Here is a 26,213-nt window from a genome sequence, read left to right on the forward strand (position 1 = left end):
AAGCTCAGCACTGAAGAGCCAAGAATAGGGATCCATCTCTTGTTTTGAAAGTGATTAGAGGTATAGAAATGCAGCTTCCTGGTCACAGAAAATATGGTCAATCTGTGGAGATAAAAGGTCTTAGCCAAGAGCACATTTCTCTTTGCACTTGCTTTGTGTCTGTTTAGATAGATATTCAGTTCCTGAACAAAATGCAGTTTCATTTTACATTGATTTATCCACTAGTCTCCAGCTCCCTTAGGTGAGCACTGCTTCCCTCTTCCAGTGACCAACAGCTTTAGGGGGAGTAAGAGCAGCTCACACATCCAATAGAAAAAATGGCATTAGTTTAGCAGGTTAATCTGCTGGATATTTATGCTGATCCTGCTCGCCGTGTAGTCACAGCGCTGGAGGGCAGAGAAGAGGAATGTGAGACCAGAAAGAACCTAAGTCCTCCCAGATTAACAGCTTTATAAAAGCTTGGCATATTTTCTTAAAATGTTTAGTGCTCTGTAAGAGGTGGTTGCCTTGCATGCCTGAACTTCTGAAGTTAGTCTGGCAACTGTTAGCAGAAGTGTTACTGCTACTGGAAGTCTATGACTGCAATATTCCATCACAAGGACTTCATAAACATTTAAAATAATTGAGTTGCATTTTTTAAATCAATGGAAAGCTACTTTAATGAATGTTCCTGAGGTTACTTCTAAAGGGACAGTATGTCATGCAAATAGTTGGGCTATTTTAAAGTCAATGCCAGGGACATATGATGATTTAAAGACTTTCTATATTGAGAGAAAGGAGATGCTGTGGGCTCATGGAATTTTCAGACTATTGTGTTATGTTCACAAATGTTCTATAGTTCAGCATGGTGATTACTAGATCAGCTACTAAGTTAACTTTATGAAACAAAGCTATAGAATAAATGTTAAAGGAAATTATTTTGATTTAACCTGTATGTGGTCTCAGCTTTCTGAGAAAGTAAAGAGCAGTCTGGCCCAAGTCTCGGTCATGACGTCTGTAGTACAGGACTTTTAAGGTTTGACCTCTGATACTTGACACAAAAACTGTCATTCCACAGGACAAGTCCTGAAGATCTGTGGTTCTGTGGTCCTATCTTGGCTTTCCTTGTGTAGGAAAAGACTGGCTTTAGTAACCTATTTATGAATTCAGATAATTTACAGGAGGTTGTAGAATGGTGGGGTTTGGCATCTTCTCCGAAGGCACAAATGACAGGACAGGAAGAAATGGCCTCGAGCAGTGCCACAGGAAGTTCAGGCTGGACATCAGGAAGAATTTCTTCATTGAAAGGAAGCATAGCAATGGCCTGCCCAGGGAAGCGATGGAGGCATCATCCCTGGAAGTATTCATAAAACAACTGGACGTGCCCCTTAGTTCTGTGGTGTAGTTGATGTGGTGGGGTTTGGTCAGAGGTTGAACTTGATGATCTTGGAGGTCTTTCCCAACCTTCATGATTCTATGATTGTGTAAAATTGTTGACCCGTTTCCCCAGTTATTTCAAACATGCAGATTCAATGAGTGGGTTGTGTGAGACACAGAAACTGCATATTTCTATTTGTTATAGTGTTGAAAACCTCTTTCATTCCAGCCCACTTCATAACAAGTGCTTATTTTTATTACAGTGATAGTACTAATGAAGTGACTTTTCATGGAATCAATAGCAAAATGTCAATGATTTTGATAGATCAGACCCAAAATAACTGCCAATTACAGTACTCCAAATTTATTTTGACTTTGTTTAAAAATGTTTATCTCTGTTGAGGCAGTTGGGGAAGAGCTGCTTGCTATTTGAGCTTGGAAATTTATTTGTAAAACAGGAAATATGAGGTGTGATTTTAAATACCTGGACCCCAAGCACCAGCCTGGTATGAAGTAGTAATACTGAATTTGTCTTAAGTTGTATAAATACAAGTAGGGCAATAAGATGCTGGATGCTTGCAAATTAATTTCATTTTTAAAAATGTATTTTGGACAGAAATCATACTCAGCTTGCTCTGATCAATAATTTCTAAAGCAATTTAAAGGAAGTTTCTAAATAAACTCCTCAACTCTTCCATCACATAAACAAGAAGCTCACTTTCCTAGCAAATGGCTGTGTGTTTATCACCCCAGTTTTGAGCCTTTCAACTGAGGCCAAGGCTTTCAAAGGCAGGCTCCTGAGGGCAATGCTTTTAGGGTAACAACCTACCCACCAACACTTGCAAAGGCTGATAATCTCCAATTTGGAAGACCAACCCAAAATCCTTGCCCAAGGTTAATAATGTCAGTCATGCTATAGGACAGTAAAAATCACGGAGTCCTTTTCCTTTTGCTGTACCCATACAAATTCCCAGTGTTTCATAAATAAATCATACATAAACTAGTAGTCAGCAGCTTATACATTATTTCTAAGATAACCTTATGTTTTGAAAATTGAAATAAGAATGACTGAAATGAGCATTGAGGAAGATAGCCATAACAACTGAATGGAATAGTTGCCTATGTAAATTAGCTCATAAGGAAGGTGCAAAGAAACCTTTTGAACAACCTATGTTCAGCAAAATATTTATTTATAAATATTATGTATTAATTGAAAAAGCTGTCTTTAAAAAATATGTCTTCACTTTTTATTGTCCAGCTATTGTACCATAATGTTAATGCTTGAGAACAAGGAAGTGGAACAAAACTTCAAATAGAAACCAAAAAAAAAAAAAACAAAAAACGTGGGAGTAGGGGATGGTAATTTAAATTATTATTTGTGGCAGTGGAATACATATGGTGAAAACTAAATTTAGATTGGCTGTGATCCCACATATCCCATTAATTTTGGCTTTCAGACACGGAAAGACTGTCTGGAACAGCCTTAGCACAGTGGGGTCCTGGCCCAAGACACAGAGGTATCAGATGAGAAGAGTAACCATGCGTAAATATTCATACACATATATAAAGCAGACAGGAAGCAATGCATATAGTAATCCACATATCCATTCTCCCATGTCCCTGAAATGTCTCTCTGAAATGTATCTACATGAAGATCAGATATTTGTCCTCAATCACCACATTTTATTGTCTAATCATGCACAAGAAGAGCTTATACACTCTACTACTGACAGGGAAGAAATTTGTACTTGAAATATTAAGGTTAGTGCGAACAAAATGAATGGAAGGGTGATTTTGTATAGAAGGGAAGAAGGGAAAGAGAATGTGCAGGTATGCAAGGGAGCAATCTTTGATTTACAAGATATAAGTTTCAGCTTCAGAGAAAGAGTTAGTCAAGAGCATCCCTAAATTACAGTCAGATCCTGACTGGAAAAACCTCTCAAAGAAATCTGCCTGCAAATTTTGCAGAAATCTGAACTTTTTTAATTCCAGTGATTGATCTGCAGACTCAGTCCTCATTACACCACTTCACACCTTACACATTTCTCATCAGACCAAAATCTTGAATTTTTGTACGACAATTTTTCCACTTAAAAACTAGCAACGCAAGACTTTTCTTATTTTCACCTGGCATTCCATGACTGTGCCCCCAGTTGCTTCAGTAGCCTGATTGGCAACATGGGTGCAGAAGACCCATACCCTGGAAAATCTGTGTAGAGAGAAAAGTTTCCCTAAAACAGGAATCCTGGGAACCTAGGATTCAAATTCCCCTGTTAAAAAAAAGCAATTGCAACCCAGACATTAGAAAAATGGAATTAGAAGAAAAATCTGTACTCTATCACCTATCACCTTGCATCTGTGTGCCAAACTGGGAGTCACAGTGCCAACTGAAGTGTCCCATGCTGTATTTTTCTGTGTTCCAAACTGACATGACCTGACAATGAGAAAACTGTACCTGCTTTACATCCTATAGGCCTATCCATTTAAGTCTGTGTTCAGATATAAATGAGCACTATTAGAATTGTTCCATATGATCTAACATTTTAAAAAATCCAGATGAAATTATTCAGACTAAATTTGTTATCCTTCCTAGTTTTCTTTGTTTCTGAAAAGTTGCCTAAATGAAGTTTGTTATTGAAAATGTGCTAATCATTCTTGTGACCTCTGAAGAGAGATTTACTTGAGAAGGTGATAGAGGTGAGAAAAGGAAAAATAAAGGAGCAGCAAAAACACAGCTATACAGATTATTTTTTTCTCCTACCCTAGTTGCTTTCTATTTTGATCTGTTGTATCCCACAACTTGTTAAAAAAATTAAATTAAGGAGAGTATTTGAAATTAAAATATGAATGAACTGCTTGATTAGGGTTTGCAAGTTCCATTCTAGAGTAAAATACACAACTGAGGTTTGACATAAAAGTAAGCTGTGTTTAGGGTACAGTAAAAACCACAGTAATATTTCAAGTGTAATATTGCAAACTACTACAAGTCAGCTGGAACACATTAGCTGTTTCTGACTGTCAAAACAAGACAAGCGATGATTCAAAGAAAAAATAGCTATTTTTACTACTAAAGTTCTGCAGTTGGCCCTAAGTTACAGGTGAGGGCACTATAAGCAAAAATAAAACCTCTGTACAGGCTAAATGCAGATACTTTTAAAGTGAAATATCTTTAAAAGATATTGAAAACAATGAAAACATCCTCACTGACATTTCAAATCAAAGAACAGTAAATCTCAAATTGAAAGGGGTTTTATATTTGATATTTAAATACAATTATTTAGAGAACAATTGAAGATTTTTACTGTGAAATACATACTATATGCATATGCATATAGACATTTAAAGATAATTACCAAAACTCAAAATTCATACAACTGAACTGATGAAAAGTTAAATATTCTGCCCAGTGCACCTAATTAGGGAATGATATAAGGTAAAACTGTACAGTAATAGAAATGAAGATAGTAATTCAGATATTTTCCTCTGATTTTCAAACCTCACTTGATAATTTTGCAGGAAACCTGATATTCTAAGGTAGCTCTGTTTTCATTAAGTAAATGAGAGTGGAGAGCACTTCTATACTTTTTTCAAATAGGTTTCTGACAAAATACATCACACACTCAGAATGATTTGAAGTTTAAATGTTAGTATTTTCTTTTCTAAATTGCTAAATATGGTTTTAATACTAGAAACTACTATCGTTCTGGTATTACTTTTATTTTCCAAATATGAAAGGCACTTTGTAAGACAGCTACCATGACTTTTCCATTAAATATATTATTTCAGCTCAAAATACTTAATTGAATTGAGCAGGAAAAAAGGCCACGTTTAGTCACTGATGTAAATGAGATGATTTTAAAGAACACTCAGCATCAAACTGTTCCTCTGATAGTGAAGCACTTTTTCTATTTAATTCACTAAGCACATTTAAAGGTCAGCAAGAAATGAATAGAGTCTTTATTTAAAAGTTTTGAATATGGTTTGAATCTTGACCTCGTAATAATTTTGTACAGTCTAAGATATGGAATAATGTAAATGTAAGATACTTTTTTTAGAATGACTGATAGAAAAATATGCCAACTGGGTTGTCTGAAAACCGGTGTGAGAGAACTGAAGATGCTGATGTGTGCAGGTATAAGAGTGGTGTCGAATATATTTGCCTCCCTTTGAGTAAAATTCTTAAAAATAAACAAAGAAAAAAACATTCAAGAAGACAAAGAAAAAAACTTCAAGAATTTGAAGAATATGAAGAAAGAAGAAAAAAGAAGTAAAGAAAAAAAATACCTACATTCTCTGGGATTTTAAAACTCATGAAACTTCTAAGAATTTGCAACCTTGAGCTATTATTGCAATGCTTTAATGACACTATGCAAGCAGAAATATGCTGTGATGAAGAACTTCCTGCAGCGAAGACAAATGGAAACATTTACCAGAAGTCTGTTGTCTTTTGTGAAGCACTAGACATTAAGTTATTAAAATATTATTAAAATATATTAAAATTTTTAACTAATCCAAGTTCTGCAGGCTCTTTGACACTGGACTATCAAATGCCTCAATGTTTGGATCTGGCCTCACACTTAAAATGACTAGATACAAACGTAAAAAAAGTCAGCTTGGCAAACAGAGGGACTCCCAGCAGGGCTGTGCTGAAACTTGGGATTTCAGGCTGATTTTCCCATGCAGCTTTACACTGCAAAAGCTAGTCAGCTCAAATTCCAGTAGGTCAAAACTCTAGCTAGGCCAAAACTACACATTGTGTGCCTAAGTGGTTTGCTGAGTGCCTCCTTTGTTCACAGCAACACCGGCAGAACTGTCCAAGCCCAGGATGGTCCCCAGGATCCCAAGACAGGGAGCAAGGTTGTCTGTTAGACACATGGTGGAGGTGAGGAACAAGAAGGATGATGATGATAATGATGATGATGATGCAGTCAGATGATAATGATGATGATGATGCAGTCAGCTACTCACAGAACACTGCAAGGAGACACTTTTCTTCAGGGAAGGCACTTTTCTAAAATTTTGAAAGCTTAAGTACCTATAATGAATTTTATGACACAAAATAAAACCAACGATGTCACAAGGAGGCAAATACAATTTTTCTTTCAACTCAGGGCAGTCAGGTTATCACCTCATGTTGCATATTTTGAAAGAAAGTGAGCACTACTTTCATCCACAAATATTTTAGGTTAAACCTCTACCACTTAGTAAGACTTCGATAATGCTACATTTGAGCAGCTACAGTTAAAACAGAAGTATAAAAATAACAAAGCAGTGCCCTGTTTTTTCACTAGCAAAATCACATGCAATAAAAAAAAATCCCAAGCTGTCACATAAATTTCATCATTAAACAAAAATATATTTTCTTTCTTTTTTTTAATAGAAACAGAATGAATATTGATATTTATCTGATCTATATTCCTTTCACAAAAGTAAGTTTTACTGAATCTTCCATGCAAATGAAATTAAACAGGTGGTATTTATCAAACAAATTATGAGAATGCTGTCTGGTAAAACACAAAATCTATTGCTGAAGATAAAAATATCTATAAAAATATTCTGATGGCACCTACCCATGCTATTTAGTAGTCAAAGTTCCCCCCAACAAAGAAAATAAGCCTGCTTTCCCACCTTCCTTCTTCTTCCACCATCCTCCCTACCGCCAAAGCTGTTATTGATGCAAGTGTCTGGCAGATCATATACTTTCTAGGGCCCTCAAATATATCCATATATTACCAATCATCATTTCCCCAGTTTCAACTTTTTTTTACTCCAAAGTGGTAAAACTGAGTTTTTTAAAGTAATAATTTTAGATAATGCAATCCAACTTTGACAATTTGTGATGGATGAAACTTAATTTTCATTGCAAACCATTTTAATCATGTATATAACACCAAAGAGAAAGTCAATTATATTGTGCAAAACACCAAAAAGTTTCCATCAGAGTACAACTAAAGAAACTCTCTCTGAGAAGGTTCAGAAATGGTATCAAACTGTGTTAGAAATAATTTATTTAATGAGGGACACAAAAATACTGACAGTGGGAAAATGGCATAAACTGTTGAGGCGTTCAGCAATGCTCTGCCAATATCAATGTCAAAGGGAGGAGAGCCTCGAGGTATAAGGACTGCTATGCTTCAGTTAAGAAACCAAATATTTTTGGAGATCATGAGCCACTGAAGGAAGTAATTAGCCCAAGAAATGGCTGTACTTATGACATGGATGTCTAAGCACTTCAGGGGAGACATCTTTTTCAAGTCTGCGCACAATACTGGAGTCAGCAGCAATATGTACCTAATACCAATGCAGATTTATGGCCAATGATCAACAAGAAAAATAACATTTTCATGCTCCAGCGTCTATTTCCAAAACCCTCCTGATATTGGTTCAGTCAGATTTACCTTATTAAATTTGTTTGGGATTGCAGGCCTGCATGACAAATAAAACTGAATGAATTTGTTGGCTCGTGCAATGAAGAAAGCTACAAGTGTAAGAAGAGAATCTTTTTTTTACTAATCCAAAGCATTATCTTAGCAAGACTAAGTATGCATGTCACAATAACCCAATATTCATGCCAATTAGTGTCTGAAAAGAATGCATGATTTTTAGGCTAAGACAAATACATTCTCACACATTTCTACATGACACAAATTAATTTAGTAAATGGCTAAAGTAGCAATGTGTTTATATATCATGACTTACATTCTTTAAAAAAAATTAATTACCTTGCTTCCTCTGGTTTTTACTCTTGCCTTAGCTGGAAATATAATTGAAATATTTAACTTCACCTATTTATGCAACCACAGAAAACGAGCTACCTACTATTGCAAAGAAGACAAGACAAGTAATAAGTAATTAAAGGTCAAACGTTTGAAGGCTGCATCCCAAATAATGACCAAGCAAGCAAAGGAGCAAGCAAAAAAGCTAGAATAGGTTTGTATATCATTAAGGAACTGCATTACATATTTTAAAAAGTGTGTATGTGGGTGCACACTGCAGACAGATGACAAATTAATTCTTCAGGACAACTACGCATTATGATTCTTAAATGCTAACAAAATCAAACAATCAAGTACCACATTCACTCAAGATATGATGCTGATATCCCACAGATGAAAAATTATTAGTAAATTTTATACCTGCACTTGCATAAAGAAGGTTAGAGGTTGCATTTAAGATAACCAAATATAACATATTAAATATCAACAGGTTCTTAATGGAGTAAATTTATTACATTGAAAGAAAAGACAAACCCAAGAAGAGGGGGAATATTTTCCGATACACTGAGTGAAGCTTCATTAGATTATTCTTTGGTGCTTTTATATTGAAATTTGTGTTTCCTCTAAAGTAGTGCTAGTCTTAACAAGTGATGTCAACTTTAAAACATGCCTGATGAACAGAATGAGGCCTGGTGGTGAAACAATTTATGAAATGATGCATAAATAGCCTGTGCAGTTTCCCTATGAGACTTGACAACACATACTGGACTCTATCCAAACATCAAAATGTAATTAAGTATGATTTATTATGTATATTCATGGATTATTCACATCTGAACACTTTGCTTGCTCCAACTGCATCAGAGTATTTGGCCCTGATCTAAAAAATATTTTAAGTGAAAAATCAAATTAGAGCAAGTTTTCCTGGAGGAAATATTTTTTTTTCTTTGTCTTTCTCCATACATCAAGAGTATTTAATATTCTGCGACATTGGATTAGTGTTAGACCATTAATCTAAATATTTAAAATAGAGACAGATGGTGCCAATACAACACATAGTGTGATCCTGTAGGAAAGAGAGCCTAACTATGAGAGCAACACCAATATTCCATATGTTCAGGCTGGTGGAAGACACATTAAACAGAAAATTATTTGGTCCCAACAGCCATACTTCCTATATGAATCAACAAGTTGTCAAACCAGTTCAAGAACCACCCCATGCCAAATCTCTAAGTTTTCACGCCTTTGTCAGGACACTTTCCAAATACACCAAGAAATGGCTCCACTGAGCCAAGAGAAGCTCCATTTCCACTCGTTTCTAAAGATGAGAAATCTCTTCTAAAATCCTGCCATGTTAGCCTTAGTCTGTTGTGTTCTTGATCTAGTGGATTGAAATTTTTGTTTAAAGAAGTGGTATATGAAGATTAAGAAAGGAAGATGTGCATTGTCCCCTTTCTCTACTGGGGGTTTGTCAATGTTCTGCAAATTGCAGCGTGGCTTAAACAACTTTTACAAGACTTCGAGAAAAAACACAATTACCACAGCCCACCCCTCCAGCACTACACGTGTTATCATTGGCCATGTGCCTGACAAACACATCACTACTACTTCCTTTTTTAAAAGGACGCCTGCTTTAACATTCCTATGCACCACAAACTCTTCCGTCTTCCAAGGTTTCATTTGGCCCTCCTTTTGGAGGGTCAAACCAACAATTTTGAGACCCTTTAATGTAGCCATATTTCTGTGAAATTCTGTGTGGTAACTAGCACAGTGGGAGGGCAGTCACAGGCTGAGGCCACTGAGAGGCTCTTACAACAATAATATTTTGCTGCTTGTCATAATCTGCTACCAAACCCAAACAGAGGTGTTTGCAAATCCTATGGACTGTTTAGCTCTAAAAATGTGCTGGAAGAATGCAGAGAGGAAAGGGACTAAATAACAGAATTTTTTCTGGAATAAAAATGAATACAAATGAGAAGGGTATTTAGGTTCAAAGAAACACACCTAGTCAGCAAGAAAGTGTTGTAAGAAAGTCTTAAGCAAAATGTAGAAAAAACACCTCTATTTCCAAAAGGAAAAAAAATGCACATTTTTTTAGCCGTTGTGCTATCAAAATAATACTGTCTGATTTTATTTATTTATTTATTTGAAAATGCTTAGCATCCTGTTGCTATGGCAACAATTTGCTTTGCTGAGTGCATCTTTGTTAACATTCACTTGCTGTAGTAATGTTTCCATCACCATCTGGCAGTGACAATTTTTTTTGCTTGAGTGAAAATTCCTCCAAAGTATAAAAATCAGGCCAGCTATTTTTAGAAAGCTGACTGCCCCAGCTTTTTCCAACTTTGCAGAGTTCCAGTCAGAACCTCTGTAAATTCAGTCATGTGATACTGATAACTTAAAGAAGGGGATAAGCAACAGTGCAAAGAATGACTGAGCAACAAAGCTGACCAGTTGCCCTTTTGCATTTGACAGATAATGTTTATTTTTCAAAATTTTCAAGAAGTTATGCTTTAAAAATCGTATACCCTATCTCAGATCCTTTGCTTCATTGAAATTCATTGATATTAAGCAGATGGAAAAATGAGCTACATTATTGGTAAGATGTGTTCCAAGAATTTTGCATGAAGACCGGGAAACCCTCGGTTTCCATGGTAAATCATTTGACTCTAATACATTTAATAAGCATGTTTAACGTTCCATACCCTGTGGGTCAAATTGAAATAATGTAATCACAGTTATTAAGCCAAATAAATAAGGTAAGAACTCAGAGGAACAGCAAAACTGGGTATGTACTGACCAGGATCCAGTCTGGACAAATATAGAAGCAAGAGTTATTTAACATAGGCCTACCTTATGTCTACATTTTGACATTTCATAACTTTTTTGAATTCCTCTCTTACTCAGAGAATAGTATAATTGCATCACAAGTATAAAATCAGTATTATTTTTCTGTTAGAAATAATCTAAGTGCTACCAAATATTTAATCACAACAAACTTCTTTGGTCATGCTTCTATTTTGCAAATCTGGTTACTTGGTCTACATGAAGAGGGTACATGAAGTCTTTTTTCCAGATCACTCATCCAAGCATCTGCCACAGTTGATTTCTCCCTTGAAAGTCCAGAGCATAAGATCAGAGAGTTCTGTTCTGCTCTCTGCAGCGAACATATAAGATAGGCTCCTTCATATGAAAAAAAATTGCTTTCCATGTGTGCTGATATACAGACAAATCTCTACAGTCTCTACCTCAGTGACAGATTTTTGGCCCTGAAAGTAAATGCTTTCAGCAAAAAAAAAAAAAAAAAAAAAGAAATTGACGGTATGTGATAGGCTGACATTTGGCAACAGAGGAGACAGCAGCATGTAGCTTGGCCAGAAACACTGATGGAAAAAATGTATTGATGGCCACAAAGGGAGAGTGGAGAACCTGAAATGACTTTTAAATTCTAGGCTAGTTCCATAGGGTTTGAAAGCTTTGTAGAACACATATGTTTAAAACTGAGAATATTTAATGTGGAAACTTGAGAGAGAATCTGAAAAAGAAATCCAAAATATTGAGTCCTATGCTGCACAGTATTAAATTATTCATATTTCTCAGTGAGAACTCTGTAAGTTATCTTAGAGAAATTACTAAATGTATGATTATCTTTGATGATTCAACATTTCTCAGAATTGGTATCTCAAAACAACTCCCAAACAGCAATTTTACAAAATCTAGGTGGGTTTTTCATTTTTGTTTTGGTTTGTTTTGATTGGTTGGTTGGTTGGTTGGTTGTTTTTTAACATTGCTGCAAGCTTCCCTTCTTTTACAATAGACTATTTTTTTGGGTTTTTTTTTTTTTTTAATATTGTTGAGGAAATATGTTGTAAAAGATGAGATGAACTATTTTTTGAAAAGACTGAGAAGAAAATTCACTATTAAATATATAGTTTCACTTTTCAGAAAAGGTTAGCATACGTAAGATAACTTCAGAAAGGTCACAGTCTATGAAGAAGACCATTACCAATTTCCTAACCAGAAAACAGAATGATAGCTTGGTGTTCCTTAGACAAAAGGATAAAGTTTTTATTTTCTTCCCTATACGGTAAAGAAATCTAACTTATATTGAAGATCATTAATTCTTCTTTGTGTTACATACCATTATAAAGTGCATAGTTCTTTTCTTTGGGAAAACGGTGATCTGTTGAAATGAGAAACTATGCATCTTGTAGTCTCTTTTCATAGAGAAAAATTAATACACATATTTACACAGCCAGAAGAAATTATCTAAAAGTCACATGGAGAAAAGCAGCAGAACTCTGGAGCTATATATTTCTTGAATGGATTAGTGAAATGACAATTTACCATACTCAAGCCATAAGAATGATGTTAAGACAAGAATCTAACTCAGATTGTAGGAAAGATCAGCTTCTGGTAGGGCCAGTCTCTCTCTCTATTGAGCATGAATAAGCAGCCCTGTACCTTAGTGAGAATAAAAGGAACTAAGCTGAATCATAACCCTGTTTGTCAGTCATCTCCATCACTGGTGGGCAGGTCAGATACCACTTCAGAAACGACAGCAGTGCTGGAATACAAAGGAACCAATGGCATGAATATAATTAAAAAAAAAAAATTATTTTTATTAGTAGAATTAGCCTGGAGTCAATTTCATAGATTGAGAGAATCATAAAATGGTTTGGGTTTACTTTCCCATGCACTACAAGTTTGCCTCAAAACCAGGAAAGCTAATATTCTGCTAATTCTCCTTTCTTGGGAAGTAGTTACATAAGAAGACTGCTTCTTCTTTTTGGCTGATGTCTATTTTGTTTGGACATCAAGTCCATTACTAACAATTTGCTCTTCACAGTATCTCCAGAATCCTATCTCAGAGTTTAACATGAGAAATCTCTTCTCTTACTACTGCTAATGAGAATTAGAAATAGCTTGGGAAATGCAGGGAAAAAACGGATGACCATATTTACAAACTTGTTATAGTAATTTTAAACTAAAATGTCTGAAGCAGAGGGCCAAAAATTATTTTAAAGACAACAATCAAATTATAAAATAAACATAATATATTTAGCATAAGGCAAGAAAATTTTAAGCTATGGGTCAAAGAAAAGTCAACCAAAAAGCATATATCAGGTGCAAAATAAATAGATATCAGCATAGGACTCCTATTAGTCTGATTTGTTATACCAAAATAAAGCAGTTTTCAGGTACCAATGCAATTCAGACCACAACAACTTTCTAATTTACACTGTAAAAATTCAATATGACTGAAGAATTAGAATTTCTTTTTAAAATGAACTTCATACTGTAAGTATTCAGTCTCAAAACCTACTCCTCAGTATTCTTAAGTGTTCTATTTCATTACTTATAACAGAAAAATTATGAGAATCTAGCAAATGGTAGAAAATACACCCACACACCTGCTACTAAGTATTTATTTATGCCCACAGGAAAGCATTGCTTAAAAAGGGTTTTTTTTATTCTTAGCAAAATATGTACCTAATTCACCACATTAGGAGCATTATTGCAAAATTTGTTATGCAGAAAACAGCAAATACAAGACTGACTGAATGATGCAACATATATTTTTCATTAACAAATCAGAAAAATTGGATACTTGTGTCTTTGCTGCTAGCACAGATTTCTAAGTGATGCAGAGTTAACAAGGACTCTCTACAAGTCCCCAAGTACCACTATTCCTCTTCACTGAAGTGGTAAAAGAATCACTGCTCCGCACCTGTTCCCATTACAGTATCTTTCATCCATATGCCAAGATAAAGGTATTAGGTACCAGTATAACCTGGAGGTGGTGGCCCCTCCACTCTAGGCCAAGAGCAACTCTTGCAATTAAAATGGACAACATTTTAGTCTGCATGGACAGATGATTTTTTGATTATGCAGATGAATCACAATCCCATTAAAAAAAAACCAAGGCAAAAACCCAACCCCTCTAAACCCAGCTCAAATAGAACTTAATTCACAGTAATTATTCATCCTTTTGAAACTTTTAAAGTGCCATTATTGTTGACATCTTAGTAGCCCATGCATTTACTATCGAACAGACAGCTCTATTCAATATGTGTCATGTTTAGGCAATAAAGTTATCATGAAAATTAATGATAATGTTATGAACCTCAGAATAAAAGCAATTAACTTTTTTTTTCAAAATGCCAACGGTACAAAAACTCTAGATCTTAATTAGTTCTTTATCATCTTATTTCATATTCTTCCACAATATACAGTTATTATTTAAATGAAATACACTTTGGGGACTCATTTTCCATCATGATGGAGTAGTTTTGCTCCATGTTGACAATGTCAATTTAGGTTTTACCCTAGTCTGGGAAGACTAGGGAAGACTGGGAAGAATATCTCCACTGAAAGTCTGAATTTCCTTGTATTGGGTTTGTGTGGCCAGGTTTTAGCAGCTGGGAAACACAGGGGTGGCTTCTATAAGGAGTTGCCAGAAGTTTTCTCCATGTCCAACAGAACCAATGCCAGCCGGCTCCAGGATGGACCCGCTGCTGGCCAAGGCTGAGCCCATCAGGAATGATAGTAATGCCTCTGTGATAAAATATTTAAGAAGGGAAAAAAGTATTGTGCAGATGTAATTGCTCTCTGAGAAGAGAGAAGGAGAGGAACAACCCTGCAAACACCCAGGTCAGTGAAGAAGGAAGGGGAGGAGGTGCTCCTGGTGCTGGAGCTGAGATTCCCATGCAGCCCATGGTGAACACCATGGTGAGGCAGCTGTGATCCTGCAGCCCATGGTGGTCAATAGGAGTGAGGAAATCCACCTGCAGCCCGTGGGGGAGTCCACACTGTAGCAGGTGGATGCCTGAGACGAGGCTGTGAACCCATGAGAAGCCCATGCTGGAGCAGGCTCCAGTCTGGGACTTGCAGATCCGTGGAGAGAGGAGCCTATATTGGAGCAAGTTTCCTGCTAGGACTTGTGACCCCATGCAGGACCCAGGCTGGGGCAGCCTGTTCCTGAAGGACAGCACCCTATGGAAGAGTTCAAGCAGTTCATGGAGAACTGTTGGCTGTGGGATGGACTCATGTTGGAGAAGTTTGTGGAGAATGGCTTCTTCTGGGAGGAAACCCACACTGGAGCAGGGTAAGGACTCTTCTCCCTGAGCAGTGGCAGGAATAACATGTGATGAACTGACCATAACCCTCATTCCCCATCTCCCTGCATTGCTGCAGGGTAGGAGGTAGAGCTGGGAAGGAGGGAGGTGATTTTTAAGATTTCTTTTACTTTTCATTATGCTGCTCTGATTTTGTTAGTAACAAATTCAATTAATATCCCCAAGTCTGTTTTGCCTGTGATAATATTTGGGGAGTGATATCTCCTGGTTCTAAACTCACCCCATGAATCTCTTATATTTTTTCTCTCCTGTCCGGTTGTGGAGGGGAGTGATAGAGAGGGTTCAGTGGGTGCCTGGCATCCAGCCAGGGTCAACCCACTACATTCCTCTTTAATGGACCAAGCACAGAGAGATCAAACAAAATCCCTTTTTTTTCAAGTTTTATAGCAGAAAGAAAAGAATTGTCTAGATCACATGCATTGTGTCAGTCCATAAACAATAACAACATGCTGAGGATTAAAGTAATCCACTATAACATGTTTTTCTCACAGGAAAAAAAAATCTATTTTTCTGAGTATCAGACAGATCAAATTTATTCTACCTCTTCCATTTAGTTTTTTGACATACGATCTTTGCAGATCAGTTAATGTACTGATCCCTCATGTGCTGTTACCAAGAGAAGTGCACTATGCTGTTGAGAATTTACTGTGCTCTGTTCTTGTTTTCAAATGAAATGGAAAAGCTTTCCTATCATCATGGCAAATACAAATGCAGCTCCTGTTTCCTAATTATCACAGCTATTCAGACCTTGAAAATATGACTTGTTTTTGCTGTAGCTGTACTGTGCAGATCTTAGGGGTGTCATAGAAACTAGGAATGATTCACTGAGAAGACATGCTCCTTCTCAGTCAATAGCGAACCAACAATCCAGAACAACGCAAAGAAAAATTGGTCTAGTGAAGATTGTATCTTCCTTGAAACAAGTTTTTGACACATCATTTGCTTTTCTCTATTCCTTTTGATAACTAAATTCAATACAGCATTTTCCCCCTTTTTTTTTTTTTTGCTACAGCTCTGATGTTTTATATATCTCTCTGATAATCAACTTGTACCTTTTTAACAAGAGGGCAGAAATTAGAACTGTACAACAGAAAAAAATCACACCAAAACCTACATCAAATGACAATAACTTTTGAATAACTTCTGCATTTTTGAGTGAAGTGTTCAAACACTACACAACACAGTACTTTTTAAAGTGTAGAAATAGAAACAATTTATCTGCCTTATAGCAATCTTCCCCTTTATTTTACAAAAATGATCCCTTTACCTATAGATGATCTGTATTATGCCTAGCTGAGTACCATCTCCCTGTGTTATTCAAATATTCTGCAAATAGAATTTACGTTTACAACATTTTGATAAAACTTGAACCAGAAAAGCAGGCAGTTCTCTATCAGCTCTGTAGCATTCAAAAAGATAGCACAGTCTATGCATGTAGCTGATTTTGGTTTAAATGGGATGATTACTCTTTCTCCATCACAGCTGTTTTCTCCAAAATCCCAATATACAGTAGCCTGTTAAATCTTTTTAAAGATACTGGATGACTAGATGACTTAGAACCTGGTCAGCTTAAGTTCAGTCAATTTGTGTCCAAGAGTAAGCACAATCTGATTCACTACCTTTGTGTTGTACGGAATATTTCATTGGTGTTGTTTCTTAAAATGCTGCAGGCACTTAACTAACAAAAACTGGGGAGATGTCTTTTTATAAAAAGCAGCAAATATCAGTACAAAGTATCACCATGTGATTGAGAAAATTCTGCTAAGACTTGTAAGTAGGGAGAGACAAAGGAGAAAGGGAAAATTACATACCACTATTTGTGTTTGTTGTAGTCCTCCCTCTTCTTCCACCCTACAAAACAAGATCCCACACAGCAAGCGTTATCTACCTACTAGGAAGCAGGAGGTAAAAAGACTGTCAATCACAGGGGTATTACATAGAGAAAACTTCCACCTTTTCTCCCCTTTGCAGTCCATAAAAAATATGAAAAATTTTGTAGAATAAGGAAATATTCTATTATGGAGAAAGCATAATATAAAAAGGGGAAAGAGGGAGGAAGATAGGATGGCAGAAAACAAGACTATGACAAATACAATTATTATTATTATGTAATTTAGACCTTTGTAATTTCTGTCTCCTCTCATCCTACAAAACAAGATTCCATACAACAAGCAGAAGTGGTGTGAAATGAAACTGGGAGACAGGATCATCTAAATTGCCAGCCTGAAGAATTCTTCAATCAAATTACATCTTAAGTACCAAGTCTTGATAACAACAGCAGCAAGCCATGTATGATCAAATCTCAGCTTTGCATATAACAAATATTGCTACCTCAGTCCTTGGTCTTGAAGATTAAGATGCTTCCAGCTGGCTACTTATGGACAGGTACACACCAAAGATCTTCTGTACCCAATTGTGTATCTTCATAGCACTGCTTATTTCTAGCATTACTAAAAGCCTCCTTTCTCATGGAATGAAACAGACCTCTTCTTCAAATGAGTGTGATCTAGGTCGGGGTGATGCAAGGACATCTGATGGCTCTTAAGTGACCAAGAGGTAAAGCAGTTAATGTGTAATGCTGAAAACTGAAGGAGAAAAAACACACACAGTTCATCTGGAAGTAGTTAGGTCAGAAAAATAATGAATTCTGACTCCAATGGCTTTTTGCGTAGAAAGAAATTATAGGGTTCAAAGAAACTTTTTTATATTGAACACTTTGGAATATCCATATTTTGAAATAAGGAATATCCTTGCTTACTGTCAAGGTTTTATCTTGAATACAGCAGGCACAGAAATTTCTTGAGCATTAAAAAGAGTTTTTTGATGATCATACTGGAAGGAGGAAGTAACAACCAATCAGAGATCACTCGATAACAAAACCATCCTAAAATAAGAGATCTCAACAGATGTAAAACAGTGTCAGTGCTTAAAAATATAAAGAGAAACTGATGCTGCAACTACAAGATAAATAGGATGTAATTACCAGAATTGTAGGTAAGTTCAAGGAGATTGAAAGAATATTTTTTGAAATACATTCATTTCTGCAGAAGGTGATGGCACTGCTTTTATACATATTTAAGTAGGCAACAAAGCCAAGAGAGAAGGAGAGGGAAAATTAGATACTCATGCAATCACAGGTCAAAAATTACACCAGGACAAGCATTAGAAATCAAGTTTCCTGACATGTTAAATAAATGCATCTTCTAACTGCTAGTTCTGGATCATAAATTACCTGGCTTCAAGAAAATCAGAAACCATTCTTCTATATCTCTTCCCATAGCAGTAACAGTTCGTTCACTAAGCCATCTAAACTGGAGTATAGTTAAGCCATACACTTTGAAATGTTACAGTACTGCGAAGCTTGCAAACTTTAGAGACTGATCTTTTTCTTTAATGACCTTCATAAAAATTTTACCTACCTAAGATGCAAAGGTTTGAACATAAAAAATAAAAATTCTTTAACTCCTTATGAAATCTCATTTAGAACATTATAATTAAGTCACATGGAATAGACAAAGCAAGAGGGAACAGCAGTATGATGGAAGAAGCAAAATCCAAGAGAAGACAACATAAATTGGTTCTTCTCAATAGTAAACCCAACAAAATAAAACCTTGAGGCTGGTTGAAGATCAAATAACCCAATCTAAAAAAAGGAATCAACTTAGAATCAGAGAAACTGTGCGAAAACAGAAATGTACTGCCATTCCTGGAGAACAGAGGAATTAAACTAGAAAGCAAAATAAATTACATATTTGCCTTACGGTAGCTACAAAATAATCTGTAAACTTCTATTTCCATGTAGCAAAGAGAAGATAGTTGTTGATGACAGTCAAGAAACTGGAAAGCTACAGGTCACAAGAGAACAAAAGAATGCAACACTACCAGATGACCCACTGGGTTAGGGAATACAAGGCAAACTGGGTCCTATAGATGCTACAAGTAGCAGGCAAATGGTACAGCTACTGTAATACCCAGCAATTTCTGGCTGCACAAATATGCCATTCATGTCTGCTTTACCTGAACCAGAACCATCAACCATGCTCAAATGATCTTTTCACAAGGGCAGGCAAACAAAGGAAATAGTTTTAAACTGAAAACCGGCAGGTTTAAATTTCATGTTAGGAAGAAATTTTTCATTGTGAGAGTGGTGAGGTGCTGGGATGAGTTGCTCAGAGAATTTGTAGATGCCTCATTCCAGGTAGTGTTCAAGGCCAAGCTGGATAAGGCTTTGAGCAGCCTGGTCTAGCAGAAAGCATGCCTGACTGTAGCAGAGGTTTTGGAACTAAAGAATCTTTAAGCTCCCCTCCAACCCAAATTATTCTATTACTCTGTGATTCTATGATGATATAAATTGCTGTACAGATCCAGAGGACACAACACCTCTGCCCTTGTACCTACAGATTTTTTTTCCAGAGAAGAAAGGCAGAAATTCAAATAAGCAGTTGGAATGAAACCCAAAGCATGAGGTTGCACTTCTGACTTTTTGTCTGTGGAAGCTGTTTTAACCCTAGAGGCACCTGGAGTTCCAGTCAAGTCCTGCTTATACACATCAGTCACTGAAGACAGAAGATAGCAGGCTTGGATTTCCCTTGGGAGTTAAAGCTTTGCTCCTTCAAACACTTTTTATTCAGCAGCAATATCCTCGTAGACCCAGCAGTCAGGTTGCATCATCTTTATATGCAGTTTGCTGTCGGACACACGCTGCCTGTTCAGATTAACTGGAGTAAAGCCTGCACAGAGTACCAAGGAGGCCGAGATCTCACAGCACAGAGCTGGTAATATGAGCATAATGCTCTTAGGCCTGTAAACTCTGCACTTAGTCATCTTCATTCCAAATAACACATATGATTTTCTCATCAGAAAGATGCTAACAGACATGAAAACACAGAGAGCACATTAAGAGATGTTGTTCCCTTGTGGTATCTGGAAGACCCTTTGGAATGAAAAGTTTGCCAAAAAATATAGAAGCAATTCCTACATGCAAAATTTTTACTTTAGCAGAAATCATCAAAGTGTGGATTTCAATCAAACATATTTTAACTGTCATGACATACAGAATTTCTAATCTTCTTTCTCCTTCAGAAAAAAATGCTTGATCTTAAGCAGCTTTACTGAAGTTGCAGATCTTTCATTGGTTGCAGTGATTTCCTCATACAAAATATATAACATTGGAAATACCTGCTGAAACACTGTACTTAATCAAAATCTGAATTGGCCATTTTTTGGTGCTAAATATCATAACCTAAAGAGTTTTGAAAATTCATCTAGAAATCTGTGGAAAGATTTTTGTTTTCCTCCGAAGAAAACTATCCCATTTGTAAGTTCCCCTACCAATCTGCAAAGCAATTTTTTTTTGGTAAATTTATTTTTATCTGTGTAAATCTAATTATTTGAAGAACAGATCCCACTGGTCTGCATAGCAGCCAGTCACAATGCTGGATCAGAAGCAGGCAGTACAGACACAAAAAAGCAAGGAATCTATTTCTGTAGGAGAGACAGTCTTTTCTAGGTGGGACACGCTCTGTTTAGCAAGTGGTGAATGTGCACAGAATAAAGAGTATGAAGCGAATGCCTATTTTAAAAAGAGAATGACTAAATAATAAGAACAGCTACAAAAGGACCACCTTTTGGGCAGTGGAGATGAAGGACAGTTACATAGATTTTAAAGAACACATCAGCTGCCAGAATACTCGGAGAGGGGAGAAATACTAAGGAAAAGACACAAGGTTCATAAAAGGACAAAAAAAAAGGCTGCTGACAGATCATTCCATGACAAAAAAAAAAAAAAAAAAAAAAAAAAAAAAGGCAAAAATTGAAATTTCTCACAAAATCTGAAAAGACACTGTGCTCAGCTGTATCTGCAGCCTGAATTTTAGCATAAGTACAACCAGAACACATACATCTGAAAATAGCATTCAAATCCTGGAATTTCTGTTTTCCTTGATAGTTTATTTTGGAAAGGAAAAGAAAAGATTTTTAAAATTAAAAAACAAAAACGAAAAAATTACCAAAAAACTAACCAATGAACCCTGGAACATGGAGTAGAATAGAAGTAGAATAAGGAAATGAGACAGCTCCTACTAAACTGACCTGTCTGCCAGGATGTCAGTGATATTGGATTTCTGTGGCAACATGCAGTGCTCAGAGGTAGAGCAATGTAATTTCCACATGACTGCAAGAGACAGGCAACCTGTGACATGTGAGCCAATAATGTCGACAAAAGTGTGAATATGATTTTTTTTCCCCATCAGGTATCTTTGAGGCGTGTACAAGGAGAGATACACTTCATGCCTGAGCACCCTGTTGTCTTTTGAAAGCCAAAGCCTTCGGTTCAGAAGCCCAAGTGTTAAGAGAGCCAGTGGGCTAATGTAGCGCACAACTGAATTGTTTGCACCTCCCACTATTCAATTCCTCTTTCTGTTTCCTCATTTCAAATTGGTGGAGCTATCTTGCTTGTTGTGAGGAAAGTTATTTTGTGGGCCAAGGTAAGAAGCAACATATGAAAATAAAAATAAGATAAAGTCTTAAAAATAGGACAGAAAATTTCTTTGGTTAAGGTACAGATATCTCTGAAAGATGAGCATAGAGTTCAATCACCACACAACAGCAGCATCTTAGATGTTTTTCCTACCTGTAAGAAAGGAAGGAAAAAAAAAGGAGAAAGTACATAGTAGATAAGAATATGGAGTTTGGTCTTCAGGCCTTTACTCCTATAACAATATTACTCAGAAAGTAAAAAAATGTAAATCTACAGTAATAGTAACATTTACTAAATCAAAGAGACCAGACATTTTTCAGACACATTTCAGATGGGCTTCATGAGACCACATATTGTGTTTCACCAGAGTCTTTTCATTTTTTAATTCTTATCTTCACAGTGAAAGTAAGGTTTAATTGATTCTAGACTGGGATTTAATGTTCTGGCCAGTTAGACTTGTGTACTCATTAGCTCACTATAAATGCACATGTTGGAGCTTACAGTGAACTGTAGAAATTTCTTCTCTTTTTTGAAAGTAACTAACCTCCTCTGGCTCAACAGCCCCCATAGCACAACCAAAGTTATCATGTATTCACATAACAGCTCAAAAATTGCAATATAAATAATAAAAATTGTCTAGTCACCACAGTTAATCACTCACTGTACTGTGGACAGGCAATGCGTCAAGCAAATACCAGCTGTAAAAATGCAGCCATATAATTAAATGAGTTAATTTCATTTATAAATGAGCACCTTTTGCTCTCCCAAGATTGCTTCATAAACAATTACAGTTTGATAATACCATGTTTATTGTTTCAAGCTATTTTTACATGAAGATAATTACGTACAAAATGTCTTGGGGAAGAAAAGAAGATAGCATGAATTTCTAGGCTATAAGCGCTGTATTTAAATGCAGATCTTATAGGATATGGCTATGGGGACCAAAAGAAAGTCAGAAACTCAGAAAATAAATAAAAATTACTCTACTAGGCTCACACAATAAATACTAGAACAACACCATATTGCAACTAACCTCCATTATATTTCCTTCACTGATGTATTTAAGAGAGATGATGCTTCAAGGAAGGATGTCATTCCCCAGTTATATGGAAGCTAGAGCATGACAACCCACTTTGCTTGCTTTTACAGCACACAGTGCATTTCTGGACTAGAACTGGGCCTTTGTGGTACTACTATAGTACAAGTAACATTCTAGGTATACAATCTTTGTGCAAAGTTACTCAGCTGTGGCTCTTTGTCCGTCATTTATTGGAAAGATTACTTGAGTTTTTAATTCCACATCAAGACAAAACCACTTGTAATATTTTGACTTTTGGCAATATTAACATACTTCTTTGTGTGTCTGAGAATATGCAATGAATGATTAGTTTTCTAATGTAAAGCAGTAATCTAAGTGTGAATCTGATAAACTACAATACCACCCCCAAATTTCAGTGAATAATATAGAATGGCCATCATAAAAGACAAGAAAATCCTTTAGAGAAAAGATGCAAAAGCTTCTATAAAACTGGAAAGCAGGAATGTGTGATGAAAAGATAAAGAGCTACATGTTGTTTTTACATGAAGGTCAGAAGTGTTAATGACAAGATACCTAACCTGGAGGAGAAATTCTTATTCCCAGCTACACCAGCTGAACCCCCACATGAACAGAGTGAGGACTTAACATTTGGAGGAGAGAAAAGAATTGGAGACAACAGAATAACAGAAAGTGTGCGTGGGGGGTGTGTGTGTGTGAGCACGCCTGCGTGTGTTGGGGGAGACTAACATCAGAAGAAACTAAAATAGAAGACAATTAGCAGATGAGGGAAGCAGGCATTTAAAAGAGCTGAAAATAAATTTCAAGAAACTATAATTAGTCTCAAAAAGAAGAAATACATGAAAGAAACATCTACACTTTAAGTAGAAAGCAGAGAAATAAATGACACCTCAACATCTTTCTAGAAATCTCAGTTTTCTGTAGGTCTCACTAGCACATTATTCTTACTGCTAAAAATAGTTTTAAAACCTATAAAAACACATCTACATGTTTAGACACAGAATTAAATGCCTAAGGTTGTAGAATTGCATTTGAATACTAAGTTCTTTCTGTATGCTTTGATAATTCACCCTTACATGTAAGAACTGGGCTGTTTTTTAACTTGTAACCCCTCCCAAGCACTAGAATATGAGATAAATTGACTAATATCACTTTAGCTCATCAGCAAAACTGCCCAAAGAAAGGCTATCTATATTCTCACAAATGTTGTAGAAATGTTGATTATGTCCCCTGTACATTGCTTGCTTACTTTTGCTTACTTTTTCTTTAAAGTATATTATGTGCTGAAGCAATAAGAACACATTATGTTGGTCTGTAACAGCTTGAATCCAGGGTTGGCATTTTGTCCATTCTGCAGATCAGACAGCTGTTGAGTGGTACCCAACCTGCATCAGCAATTATTATGTGTCCAACACATTGCGCACAATGACAATGGTCTGGTTTATTTCCTAATCTATTTTTTAAATTCTTTGTTATTCTACTAAAAAAAAAATCTCAAGAATGAACTCAAAAGGAAAGAAACTGTAAACTCCATGGAAAATTACATATTTACATGCCTTTTGTACATTTTAAAGCCCCTTCTTTTTAATCTTAAGTATTACTCATATTTTGTAAGTTGTTATAACTTGCCACATAAACTAATGATTACAGACTAGATTTGTGCACATTCACTTGGTCCTGGTATAGTTCTCCAATAAGTGAATAAATGAATACTGACCTATCTCCTCCACATGAAAGTCTGAAAAAAAAAGCCATTAAGAAATTCCTTGTGCATGATTTTTGTAATTGTCCAGCTTCCATTCAGGTACTGAAAAAAGATTTTCCAAAATACTTAGCAACTGACATATTTAGCACATTCCAAAAAAGCTAATGTCTTATTTTGATAGCTATATAAGATTGGAGTATTTTGCTAGTGTTTTAGAAATAGAAAAATCTAGTTTAGGAAACCTAATCTTCTTCCATTGACACCAAAAGAAAATCACCTTAACAGTACTGTAGTTAATTTGGACCTGAAAAATATTTCTAGCATGATGTCCAGCTCTGCAAATATGACAAGTGGCAAAAAAGCCTGCTATACACACTCTTAACTTTGTGAAATAATAAGGAAGGACAGTACAAGACTTAATCAAATTAAGATGCAAAGCAAGAACCTACTCACCTAAATGTACTCAGGGCTTCTGAAACAGAAAGTATATTTACAAGTGAATAAAGCATGATAGCTCCTAACATGTACAACAAAAGAATCATCTGGGTTAAATACTTCATCACCCTAGTCTGATGGAAGCTTTTCATTTCCTTTCCAGATGTCCTTCAAAAGAGTATCATTTGATCTGGCTTCATATCCAACTATTGAATATTTCACAGAAAAAGTTTTGAATGAATTTCCACCTCAAAGAATCTCAAAATTTCTCAGCAAATAAGGCAAACATGACAGAATTTCACTTCATATCAGTCAGCATGGTAATCATACACATGATAAACCTTCTGCATCAAAACTGCCAAAGAAAGGCTATCTATATTCTCACAAATTATCTCAAATCTCAAATATCCCAAGATATATGTGAGCCTCGCTGACCTGTAACACTGCTCCTGCAATGGATCATTAAGCAATGGATAACATCTGTAAACACCAGGGAATGGCAGAGTTCAGCACCCCTACGTGTGTGCAGTGTGTGCTTTCCCTCCTATTTCTCACACATGAGCATTTTGGGCAATAGCTGTGTCTTGTGGTTTTCTGAAAGGCTGGAATGCATTTGAAATGTCTCAGACTTTAATGTTAAGGATAATAATAATAATAATAATAATAATAATAATAATAATAATATTGAGTCACAGTATTTTCTCTAAAATTACTTTGGATGATGAACACTTAATGTCCATTTTGGAATTCGACCAAATTGTATGTCTTCGTAGCATATGAAGTAAATGTTCTTATGAGAAGAAAATTTTTAGTTTCTTCTATTTTCTCCTGGTTGCTATTTTTCATGTGAGTAGGGATAGCATAGTTGTAGACATGTTTTGTTTCTATTACATGGTTTGACCAGAATGAATAGCTAAATATTTTTGTTCCCTTTCTTCTGATAATAGTAAATTTATAACAACTGTGTAACTTTCACTCTGTAGTAAATTGATTCCCTTTATAGTAAAATTACATATTCTTTTAAGCTTTATAAATACCTTGTAATTTTGTTCTTCACAGAAAGAATAATTCTTTAAACCTCAATCACTGGGAAGAATTTTACAAATAATACAGCATGTGCTTTCCCTCTTACTTCTCACACATGAGCATTGTTTATAGAGCAGGAACATGAACAAAGAGCCTGGTGACGTGTAGCAGCGTTGGAAACGGGCCCTGTCACATCCCAAATGTCTGAAGGCAGCAGTGTCTCCCACCAATCCATTTGTGGAGGTTCCTCAGAAGAACAGAGAATAGACATTTTTAAGGATGACAGTAATCTCCATCCTTG

At 36.0% G+C, this 26,213-nt stretch overlaps 1 protein-coding gene across 4 annotated transcripts in view; it reads right to left on the reverse strand.

The window, feature by feature from the left end:
* The window catches only part of FGF14 (fibroblast growth factor 14), a 377,260-nt gene that overhangs the window by 141,254 nt on the left and 209,793 nt on the right, over positions 1-26,213 (reverse strand). The window contains exon 2 of one of the 4 annotated variants that reach the window (XM_068182553.1): positions 17,023-17,062. The exons of the other annotated variants lie outside the window; for them this stretch is intronic. The gene's annotated coding sequence lies outside the window, so the exon portion shown is untranslated. The remainder of the gene's footprint in view (positions 1-17,022; positions 17,063-26,213) is intronic. 4 annotated transcript variants of the gene reach the window in all.

This window comes from Anomalospiza imberbis, chromosome 2, assembly GCF_031753505.1.
Source record: "Anomalospiza imberbis isolate Cuckoo-Finch-1a 21T00152 chromosome 2, ASM3175350v1, whole genome shotgun sequence".
Taxonomy (NCBI): Eukaryota; Metazoa; Chordata; class Aves; order Passeriformes; family Viduidae; genus Anomalospiza; species Anomalospiza imberbis.